General features: G+C 31.7%; 1 pseudogene; it reads right to left on the bottom strand.

The window, feature by feature from the left end:
• Nucleotides 1-691: 691 nt before the first annotated feature.
• LOC146887831 (uncharacterized) lies at nucleotides 692-2,124 on the bottom strand (annotated as a pseudogene).
• Nucleotides 2,125-11,576: the final 9,452 nt, after the last annotated feature.

The following is an 11,576-nucleotide window of genomic DNA, read 5'->3' as shown; positions in this document are numbered from 1 at the left end:
GTACAAATGTGCTTGGAGAATTTCACATTGATATTTTCGAACCACCCTTACACCACGCGTGCCTTTACCTTCATTCCTTCCTTCATGTCCAGATTGTGGAATGCCAACAACTTCTGTTTCTAACATATAATTTGTACAAAATTCAATTGCTTCCTCAGCTATATATCTCTCAATAATTGATGCTTCTGTGATTCTTCACATAGCCCTTCAATATTTTCATGTATCTCTCAACTGGGTACATCCATCTTAAAAACACTGGTCCACATATTCTAATTTCCCTTACTAGATGTACTATTAAATGGACCATGATGTCAAAAAATGAAGGAGGAAAATACATCTCCATTTGACACAAGATAACAATAGCTTCATTTTCCAAGTCATCCAACATGGTAGGCTCAATTACTTTATGACAAATACTATTAAAAAACATGCCAAGACGAGTGATAACCTGTCTAACACTTTTAGGTAAGATGCCACAAATAGCCACTGGGAGAAGTTGTTGCATGAGAACATGACAAGCATGAGATTTTAAACCAACAAGTTTCAAATCTTCCATTGACACAAGACTTCTAATATTTGAAGAGTATCCTAATGGTACTTTCATTCCTCGTAGACTATCATAAAAACTTCTTTTCTCAAGTCTAGACGGAGTATGACAAGCAGAAGGTAAATATGTCCGTTTACTGCGCGCTTATGGCTGTAACTCCAAACGAAGACCCATCTCAACTAGATCTTTATGAGAATTAATATCATCCTTTGTTTTCCCTTTGATGTTTAGCAATGTTCCAATTATACTATCACAAACATTGTTTTCCACGTGCATGACATCTATGTAATGCTTGACATCTAATTTGGCCCAATATGGGAGATCAAAGAATATGGATTTTTTCTTCCAAATGCTTCGGTCAACAACTTTCTTTTGTCTTTTCCCGAAAATGACATTTACTTGGCACACACGATCATAAACTTGTTCTCCAGTTAAGGGTGGCGGTTGGATTTTTTCCTCCTAGCATCCATTGAAAGCCTTTTTCAATCGACGATATGGGTGATTACGTCTCAAAAATCTTCGATGGCTAATGTAACAAGTCTTCCTCCCATGTTTTAGTTGATGATAACTTGTGTTTTCTTCGCATATTGGACAAGCAAAATGTCCTTTCACACTATAACCGCTCAATTTTCCATAAGTTGGAAAGTCATTAATGGTGCAAAATAATAAGGCTCGCAAATTAAAATTCATTTTTCCATATGCATCAAAAACCTCAACTCCTTCATCCCATAATAATCTCAGATCTTCTATCAACGGAGTTAGATAAACATCAATATCATTTCCAGGTTGCTTTGGTCCATATATCATCATAGATAACATCATGTATTTTCTCTTCATAGCCTACCAATAAGGCAAGTTATAAATGATCAGCACAATCGGCCATGAACTATGCTTGCTACTTAAATTACCATAAGGATTCATGCCATTAATTGCAAGACCAAGCCTCAGATTTCTTGGATCACTCCCAAACTGTGGGTAGAGAGTATCAATTTTCTTCCATTGGGGTGAATCAGCTGCATGCTGTAACAATCCATCACTTTTTCTTCCATTTACATGCCACTGAAGGTTTTTAGCATCATCAACATTGGCAAATAAACGCTTAAATCGAGGTATGATTGGAAGATACCATAACACTTTTGCAGGAGGACCCTTCTTCATGTTATCTTCATTGTCATCATCATCCTTAACTTTGTATCGCGATACTCCACATTTTGGATACTTAGTGAATGTTTCAAACTCTTTTCTATAAAGAATACAATCATTAGGATAAGCATGAATTTTTGGGTACTCCATACCTATGGGACATAGTATCTTTTTCGCCTCATAATGACGAGTTGGCAATGTATTACCCTCTAGGAGCATTACATGCAACAATTCTAGTAACTTAGTAAAACTTCTATCTCTATCAGTCCACCCATTTTTGGCTTTAATGTTAAATAATCTTAACGTCGCTGACAAACGAGTGAAACTCGTACAACCGGGATATATAGCCTTTTTTTTGAATCATCTTTCAATGAATCATAGACGCGTGCTGATCTTAAATTTTCTTGTCTAATATCTTCAATCATATCTTCCATGAGATCCTCACAATGTGGATTAAACTTTTGACTTTGAGATACTGTTGGTATATGTACAACTTCACCATGCTAGGTCCACGTTGTATAACTCTTTGGGATACCATCACATAGAAGATGTTCTCGTATCAACTTAAGTTCTTGTCGTCTCCCGTTCAAACAATTAACACAGGGACAATAATATTTTCCATTCAAAGCAGTCCCATGTCGTTGAGCAAATTGTAAATAATCTTCAACGCCATTTTCATAGACATCACTGATTCGAATTGCATTCATCCAACCTCGATCCATTACTACAAAGCATGAGAACTTGGTTTAAAAAAAGGTTCCATAGACCCAAACTACATGAAGTAATCATGTTACGTACTTATGTAATCTAATATGTTCTCATTCTCCAAAAAATATTATTCTAGAAACTAATCTAATACTTTCTAGACAAAAAATATTCTTGTCTAAAAGTTTGACGTTCAAATTATCCTTTTATACTATATTATATATAGTAGAATATTAAACATGATATAAGTTTGATATTCAAACAAGGGCAGCCAACAATTTCAATTGTAATAAAGTTTGCTGTGACGGCGATAAAAATGATCAAGAGCAATCAACAATGGCAACCAATAGTTTCAATCTCAATTTCAAACAAACCAGCCAACAATTTCAATTTCAATTTCAAATACAAACAAGAGCAGGCATACAAACTAACCTCTATCAATGCAATAGTGATGGCTCGGTGGAGTAATTGCTACGAAGAAGAGGATGCAACTTCTTCTTACCAAAGAGACTGCGAAGAAGAAATTGGAGGCTCACGAAAGTAGAGACAACGACAGTGGCTTCCACTGAGCGGAGCACCTTTCATTGTGGTGAACAAAGCACCGATGATTGAACTGCGGCGAACCCTAACGGGGCAGCGAGGACGGTGCAAGCACGACGCGAGCACGAGCATGGCGCGAGAACGACGAATTGCGGCATGAACGACAAAGCTCCAGTGCGGCGAGAATGGCGGAGGTTCGATGTGCGGCTTCAACAGTGGTTCGTGGTGGAGGAGGCAAGGGAGGAAGAAGAAAATCGAGGTTCCCGTCGAGGTGAACGACGGGAAGCGAAGAACCTTCGGTGATTCTCAATATTGCCTGAATGGCGGTGGTTTGAAGGTGCGAGAATGGTGCGGTGGTGGTCTTCAGGGCTCAACGACGTGGTGATGGTCAGCAGGGCTCGCGGCGAGAACGAAGGTGATTTGGAAGAGTGATGTGCGAGAAGGAAGAAGGGAGAAAAAGGTTTCGCGGGTTTCAGAAACCCAGATATTAGATCGGTTCTAAAAATAATTGATCTAATACACTATGCTGATTTTTTTAAAAATTTAAAAAAAGCAATATTAGATCGGTTCCCTTGCATAACCGATCTAATATTTACGTATTAGATCGATTCCCCTTACAACCGATCTAATATTGCTCGTTTTATTTTCAAAAATGCCACCGCACTATATATTAGCTCGGTTCCGCCACAACTAATCTAATATGTTGATCTATAATCACATATCTGCACTAGTGTATTATCAAATATTTTGTAGATTATTTGACGTATAACTTATGCACTATTTTTAAACATGGTCAAAGTTTTATAATAAATAAAGTTTCAAAAATTAGGCATATATATATATATATATATATATATATATATATATATATACTCTCTATTTTTTATTTCTTCTTACTACACTAAACATTCGCTTAAGTCCGCACTCATTTAGGTCCGCATCCCGTCTAAATTCGCATTTGGAAAGGGAAAATTCTCGGATCAATAATTTTGTGACTTTATTTTCAAATAAAAAAATCACGTAAAGTTATTTGACAACTATTTTCAATTCGTTCACATGTGGTTACCGATCAACCATTATGTAGGATGCGACAAAGGGTAAAGAACACACTTTTAGCTTGATTTAACTGATTTGACGGTAAATAAGGAGAATCTCTCAACTCACTCATATGAATAAAATAAAATAACATGTTCATCCGGTAAGATATCTCTTATATCTCATATCTCTTATATTTTCACAATCCCTACAAATTTACTACACTCATAATATTTAATATTGTAATAAAATGATCCTTAATATTCCATATCATAATATGACTCATAAAACTTCATAAGTCCGCATCCCAATAAAATCCACATCAAACTCCCAAGATCAAAATAAGGACTTAAGTGAATGTTTACTGTATTTGGTTTGTCATGAAATTCATTCTTATCTTCAATATAATTTTCGTCTTATCCCAACTTTTATGCAATTATGTTCAAATGATGTATATCAATTAAATATTTTTTATATCTCACATTTGAATATTTTTACTCTTTTTTAATATTTTTATTTATTGTATATTTTCTTTTCACATGGAAATGTTTAACACTATCAATTTAAGTGTTCCATAGTATAAACATTTGATTTATTAGGTAATATAAAAACTTTATCTTCTTTATTCTATTATTATTATTTTTTGTTTCATCTGAAGAACTCTTTTATTTTGATAAAACGATTTTCATTATATATCAATCATCCACTGAGTTGATATTTGAAAAGTTTTCTTAGATATCTAAGGTATTTTCATCTTATCATATCCTTAATTATACATTTATTTTCCTTTGTGTGATTTCATTCAATGGTCTCTCAAATTATTTCTAAGAGACACATTTGATATTTTTTTTTAATATTTTTATTTGTTGTTTATTTATATAATGTATAATTTTAGCACTATAATTTTATAAATAAATTTTATTTACTATAATATAATAATTTAATGTAATCGCCATGAATTTTTTTTATCACCATCCAACATATATTAAAGTTCAAAGATGAAATATCTATGTTAAAGTTTTATTATTATTAGTTTAATCTTTGTTCTTTATATGATTTTGATCAAATAATGTAATATATATAACTTTTATTAGTATATAAAAATAGAGATTTCACTAGAATTTAAAAAAATTGAAGTAAATAGACATTTGAAATAATTTTTAATTTGAATATTTATTTTCCTTTTATATTTTTTAAAAACTATTTTAAAAATGTATCAACTAGGTTTCATTAATGTTTGCAAATTTAATAAACATTTTGGTTCTCATGAAATTTACTTGGTATTCTAATTTGAAATGTATATAATTATAATATAATTTATTTTTAAATATTTGATATTGAAGAAACAACACTCCGTTTAATATTGAATATTTAATAGTATTATGTTTCTTTTACCGTAATTTTTTATTATTTTATAAAAATCAATTAATTGATATTGAAACAGTAAGAAAATGAGTATGGGTACGAGTATCTACCCGTTACCCAGTGGGGATGTGACAAAAACTTGATACCCATTGAGTTTGGGTATGGGATGAGGATGAATTTTTTCTTTAGGGATGGGCATGGAATAGCGAAACCCGTCCCCGTTGCCATCCCTATTCACAAGTCACAACCGATTGAAAAGACTCGTCTAAGGTAGAAGGTGAACAAAACGCATAATGTTTTAGTTCCATAATTTTATAGATTTATTACATGCAATCATATTGGTTGTAATTGATAATGTATTTCTTGAGTAAGTGGGTTTTTTGTTCTATGTGTCTCAATCGTGATGACTATACTTTTTACCATTCTTAAAAAAAATATGTACACATAAATAAATCACCACAATGCAATCCTAGTCAAGCAACACCATATAACCACTAACATATCTATTCTTTTAAAGTTGCAATATTTTTTTATATTGGAATATTAGCATAATATATTACATGGACAAATAGTCTTTTTATAATTCATAAAGACTTTTCATTTGTATAAGGGATTTTGTTGACCAATAATGTCAAGAGTTTATTAAAGGCAATAGATGAACAATCACTTCCTTAAATAAATCTCTTGCTAACACTCTTATAAGGCAATTTTCATCCATGAATTTCTTTAAAATTAGAGGAGTGTGTGATCATATCATGTGCATAAGGAATATTGTAGCTCAACGGATAGCTTTGAAGGTTACAATGTTTGATTATTTCCAAGTACATTACATTTTGTGCACCTTGCCTCATCAATATGTCCTCTTCAAAATATTTTACAACATAAATAAGAATTAGGAGTGTTAAAATGAGTCAACTTGACTCATATGGGTTGACTCATCATGAAATGAATTAAAAAGTCAACTCAACCTGACTCACTTTTTGGTGCCAAAAATTTTGTAATGGCTTAATCCACTACAAGTTTGTGTGTTAAATGGGTTGACTCACCTAAGCATGTTTTGTTTCCTAACTTATTTTGCATATTTAGTGAGTATATCAAAGTGGGTTAACTTACCTCATCTGCTAACAATACAATCAAAGTGTTCACTTATTTCACTAAGTCTTATGAAAATGATAGAAACTGAAAGTCAAAATATCAATCTATATAATTAGACAAATAAATAAATAAGCATTGATAATCAATATTATCATGTTTTTATTTTAATTATTTTTTATGTTTATGTTTATTTTCTTTTTGGATTTTATTTGATATTTCAGGTTTTATTTAATAAAAGTGAAAAAAATATGGGTTATATTCTACAAATAAGTGAAAATCTCGTAGATTTGGGAACATTATCAACAAAATGAGTGGAATACTGATTAATTAAAGATTATCAACAATATTAGTTATCCACAAAGTTGGTTTCTCAAGTTCAAGTCAGAATAATTGAAGATAATTCAAAAATATGAAGTTTCAGAAGATTGAAAGGATAAATCCAATAGGAAATTCCAGTACAAAATCAAGTACAAAGATGAATGTACAAATCAGATTAGCTCCATTAGCCTAGCGAATCACAACTTGCCTAACTAATCACACCTAATTCGCCAGCGAGTTAATTCACGCAATGAGTTGTGCGTTTCAAAAAATCTATAAATTGAGGGTCTAATTGAGGTCAAAAACACACTTAGGGAGAAAGAAACTTGATATCTCTACACTTGAGGTAGAAAGTCATTCTGAAGGCTGGAGGCATTCAATTTCAACATTATTCTTATGTTTAATAATTTCTAAGTGTAGCTAACTCCCTCATTCACATGGTTTGGGTGTAATGTGTTCTTAATTCTCTATGAATTCTTCATTCAATATAATCATTTTCCACTATATGTTATGTTTTATTCTTGCTTTAACTATATAGTCTATGAATTTTGCACATGCGAAAGTCCATACTGATCCGAAAGATAGTTTGAAAAATCATATTATGATCTTTAATTGCATATTCTATATATGGTGCATATGTGAGAATACCAACTGATCTGAAAGATAGTCCGGGAAGCCTAAGAAGGATAAAACAACTATTGATTTCACACGCTAGACATAGATGTGGTTAGTAGTCATTCTTAAGTATCAACATATTGGTCATTAATGCAAATGTAATAGTAAAACCTACTAGACATAGAGTTTTTATTATTTTAGTTTAGACTTGTTTGCGACAAAATTGAGGCATGTTACAAACGATGTGAGTGTGAGAGAGAAGTAGGAATATATTATTTGATGTCTTTACTTTTAATGGAATTGTGAAATCCAATCTCGGTGAAGTTTTTATCTTATATTTTTCTCAATCAAGTTATTTGTTTCCATTGTGTCAATTTTTGTTTATATTTTACATCTTAATTCTACATTTATTTTTCCATTAAACCACAAATGTTTTGGTATTCTCACCCTTTATTAGTAAACTATCCATTAATTTAAACCACATTAGTCCTTGTGGGAGACGATATCTGGACTTGTCCACTGTATTACTTGTATGATTTGGTACACTTGCCAACACATAACAAACATTCAAATCATTCAAACTTTATTGAACAATATTCTAGTTTTTAAAATGATTAAATTGTCAACACACATAATTAAAAGTAGTAAACAATTATAATTAAAAAGGTGATAAAGAAATGATAAGAAAATGTCAAAGGGTTGTTGTTGTTAGTTTATGGGTCAACCTACATCCAACCTAGCTCAAGCTCGTTTAACTCATTGGTTAAGTGAGCTGAGTTTAATTTGACCCACATTTTAAACAAAATTGGTTTTTAATAGACCACTTCATTATTTGGCTTCTGAGTTTGAAGTCATTTTCACACATATAATAAAGTAGCCTATTAATGAATGAATCATTAACCACATGTGCTCAAGAAGAGAAAAGGTTACTAATGAAAGAAGTGGAAAATTTGGACTTGACCACCTCTATTAAGAGTAAGAACAACTAAGTGATCAAGAGGGAAAATTCCTACCCAAACAATCATAAAGAAAGAGTAAAAGAGTTTCTTTTGTAAAAAAAGGGACAAGAATAGTGATAGAACTTGAACAAAAATTTTAGGGGAGCCAAATTATATTTGTTATATATAAATTATTTTTTCTAATTAATTTTTTTTTTTCATTTCTTCACATCATTTTTTTTTTGTTCAAAACAAGCACTCATAACAATAGAATCCAAACAATATGACAATAATATATATGAAAGAGTAACATAAAGTTTATCATCAACAATAATATATTAAAAAAAATTACCTTTAGTCAAAGTGCTCCTTTGTGCTATTTCAATGACTTAAAATCTTCAATAATTGAATCAAAATTGAAGCTAGTTGCAATATCCCTTTCAATGAAAATCAACTCAATTACCTATAGCAATGAAAACATCTGAGTCAAGTCGTCCGCTTGGTTTTTTACTAAAAAGATAGCATAGTAAGCAATATGCAACATCTTTTAGTGGCGAATACTCTAACCATGATGGAAATAAGCTAAACCATGTGTACTGAAATCTTCTTGGATGATCATCTTTACCACACAACAGATAATTTTCTAAATGCATTTTATATGAACCCCATTTTAGATAAGCCCTTTGTACCTCATCAATTTGATTTGGTGCGTTTACCAAATTTGAATACGTTTCCCCAGATCACGTTCTAAAGAATTTTCAAATTCATTATATGTAACTTTAGGAACTTTAGAGAGTTGTTTTTTCATTTTCTTCAATTTTTGGATTCTCATGAAGTTTCTCAATATTAGATGGCTTAGATGCATTTTTTTCATCTTCAATACAAGCCTTCCTCTTGAAAAAAGAATCAATTCTTTTACTCTTTATCATAATTTTTCTAATATAAATTTGTCACCTCTCACCTATTTACAAAAAGATAAAATTATGAATACCCCAAATTAAATTTTAAATGCAAGACTCAATATTTTAAGAAAACTAATAACTTCTAAATGATTAGATTCCCTTACCTTAGAGTAGATTCCTAATCTTGCTCTCCACTTACACAACTTCAAAGCCTAAAATAGCTTTATTTTACCTCCTTGTCACACTTATGGTCCGTCGTTGGACAAGAAGAAAAATTGCAAGAGAATTAAAAATTGGCTAGGAAAGAAAGGTAACCCGTTTATTTTTGTTTATTATAAATTTAAATGATTAATTTTAATCATAACACGTGGTGGGTTGATTCTAATTTTACAATCCATGTCTCAAAAATCTTATAGTGGATGGAAAACCTAGGGAGACCAGTGGGAACTAAGCAATGTATCCATTTGAAAGTAAGATAAGTTCATACATGGAAGCAATGAGGATGTGCAATTTAGTTAAATAGTGCTTTTGTTTTCTTAATTAGGAAAAGACTTTTTATGTTACAAGTTTTTCATAGAATTTGATTTCTATTTCAAGACTAGTGCATTTGGAGTTTTTTCTTTAATTTTTTGAACTATGGTTTTACATTGTCAAATAAATAAAACTTTTGGTTTTGGTAAACTAATTTTATTCCATATTTCTTCAAAATAATAATTTTGTGCACATTATAATTGAGTTGAAATGATGTGTTATAAATGAATTATCTGTTAGATTATGATTTTGAAACATGTCATGAGAAGCATCAAACCATGCATACAATAAATTATCACCAAATATTAAGAGCAGTTCCTATTAACAATAGTAGAATGTAAAAGCATACCTGATCAGTAATCAGGAATAATAATAGATGAAAAGTGGTATGTGATCTTCCAAATAGAATCAATGAAAGATTAAATTTTTTTACGTGTGAGACGATACTGCTCTCTTCCCAGTAAGATATGCCTAAAAGATTGAATGCTTAGAAGCATGTATCTAAAGTCTTATTTTTCTCTGTCTAAAACTGATTAATGGGATATCAGTTTTATATCCTTACCAATAGAAACCACGGACCTCTCAAAAAGTTACCGAATACTTAGATGTCAACACGCAATTTCGTCCGGATAAAAAAAAATAATAATAAAATTTTGACTTTAATAATAATTAGAAGAAAGGAAAAATAAGAAAAAAAAGTGAACAATGATACTTTCATCCTATTTTAATTTTTATTTAATTTTATCTTATTTAATTTTATCTTGTTTCTTATTTTATTTTATTTTATAATTTTGATTTTAATTTTTTTTATTTCGTTTTATTCTTTTTCCAAAAAAAAAAATATAGAAAAAATGATAAAACTAAAAAAAGAAAGAAATGAAAGTCAAACGAAAATGCAGTGGCTGCTTTTGGTTTGTGCTTTTGGTATCTCTTCCTCCTTCGTGCAAGGAAAAATGGTAAGTAGTCATATTTTGCCACAACACTGCGGCTTGGCATGGAAAAGGAAATTTTTGGTATGTTTATATCACTGCCGCAGCAGCCAGGGCAGGTCGTCGTTACGATGCAGGGCTTGGCTAGATGGCAGAAAGCAACTGCCTAAACAGAGAAGGGAAAGAACGTTACATTAGCATGCTAAGCCACATTTGGGGATTCATATGCACTTTGGGAGAACTTCCTAACACAGAGGGAGATAATAAGGGGAAGAAGAAAAAGGCAATAAGATGATGTAGGTGTGTTAGGTCTCATGTTTCGTTAAAATCCTTAAATGCCATGAATGAAGATGAGATGATATATATGTGTGTGTGTGGCATTATCTGTTTATTTATGCATGCATATATTGCTCACAGTTGTTACTTAAGTGCGGGGAAGGAGAATACGTCTGAACACCACCTTCATACTTTACACACTTCATTCTCTTTCTTCACCTATGCAAGCGTAACACCCAAACTAGTTTCATCCACTACCCCATCGTCCTCTCTGTTTCACCATCATTCATCACCATATAACCAAACAGATTCTCACCATTTTTACTCGTATATCCTAACACAGTTTGGATCATTAATACACCAGAAAACTTATCACCACCTTCTTCCCGTCGCACTCAACATAAACACAAGATTCCTCCATCATCATTTTCACATTCACCTGCATAAAAAACCAAAATAAAAGAAAGATTCACTATCCTCCATTGTTAGCCACCGCTCCAACGTTTTCACAACACACCAAACCCTCGCATCTCAAAACCCAAAAATCCAAATTCCATAAAGAGAAATAGAGAAGAAAGTCGGCGAGTCAGACTTTGAATGGGCTGAATGATGGCAGCTCTGTCATGGTTGGGAGCAC

Source organism: Vigna unguiculata, chromosome 3, assembly GCF_037176805.1.
Source record: "Vigna unguiculata cultivar grain cowpea cultivar isolate G323 ecotype 2 chromosome 3, ASM3717680v1, whole genome shotgun sequence".
Classification (NCBI taxonomy): Eukaryota; Viridiplantae; Streptophyta; class Magnoliopsida; order Fabales; family Fabaceae; genus Vigna; species Vigna unguiculata.
Note: the sequence above shows the minus strand (reverse complement) of the source record. Positions and strands in the feature narration are given on the sequence as shown.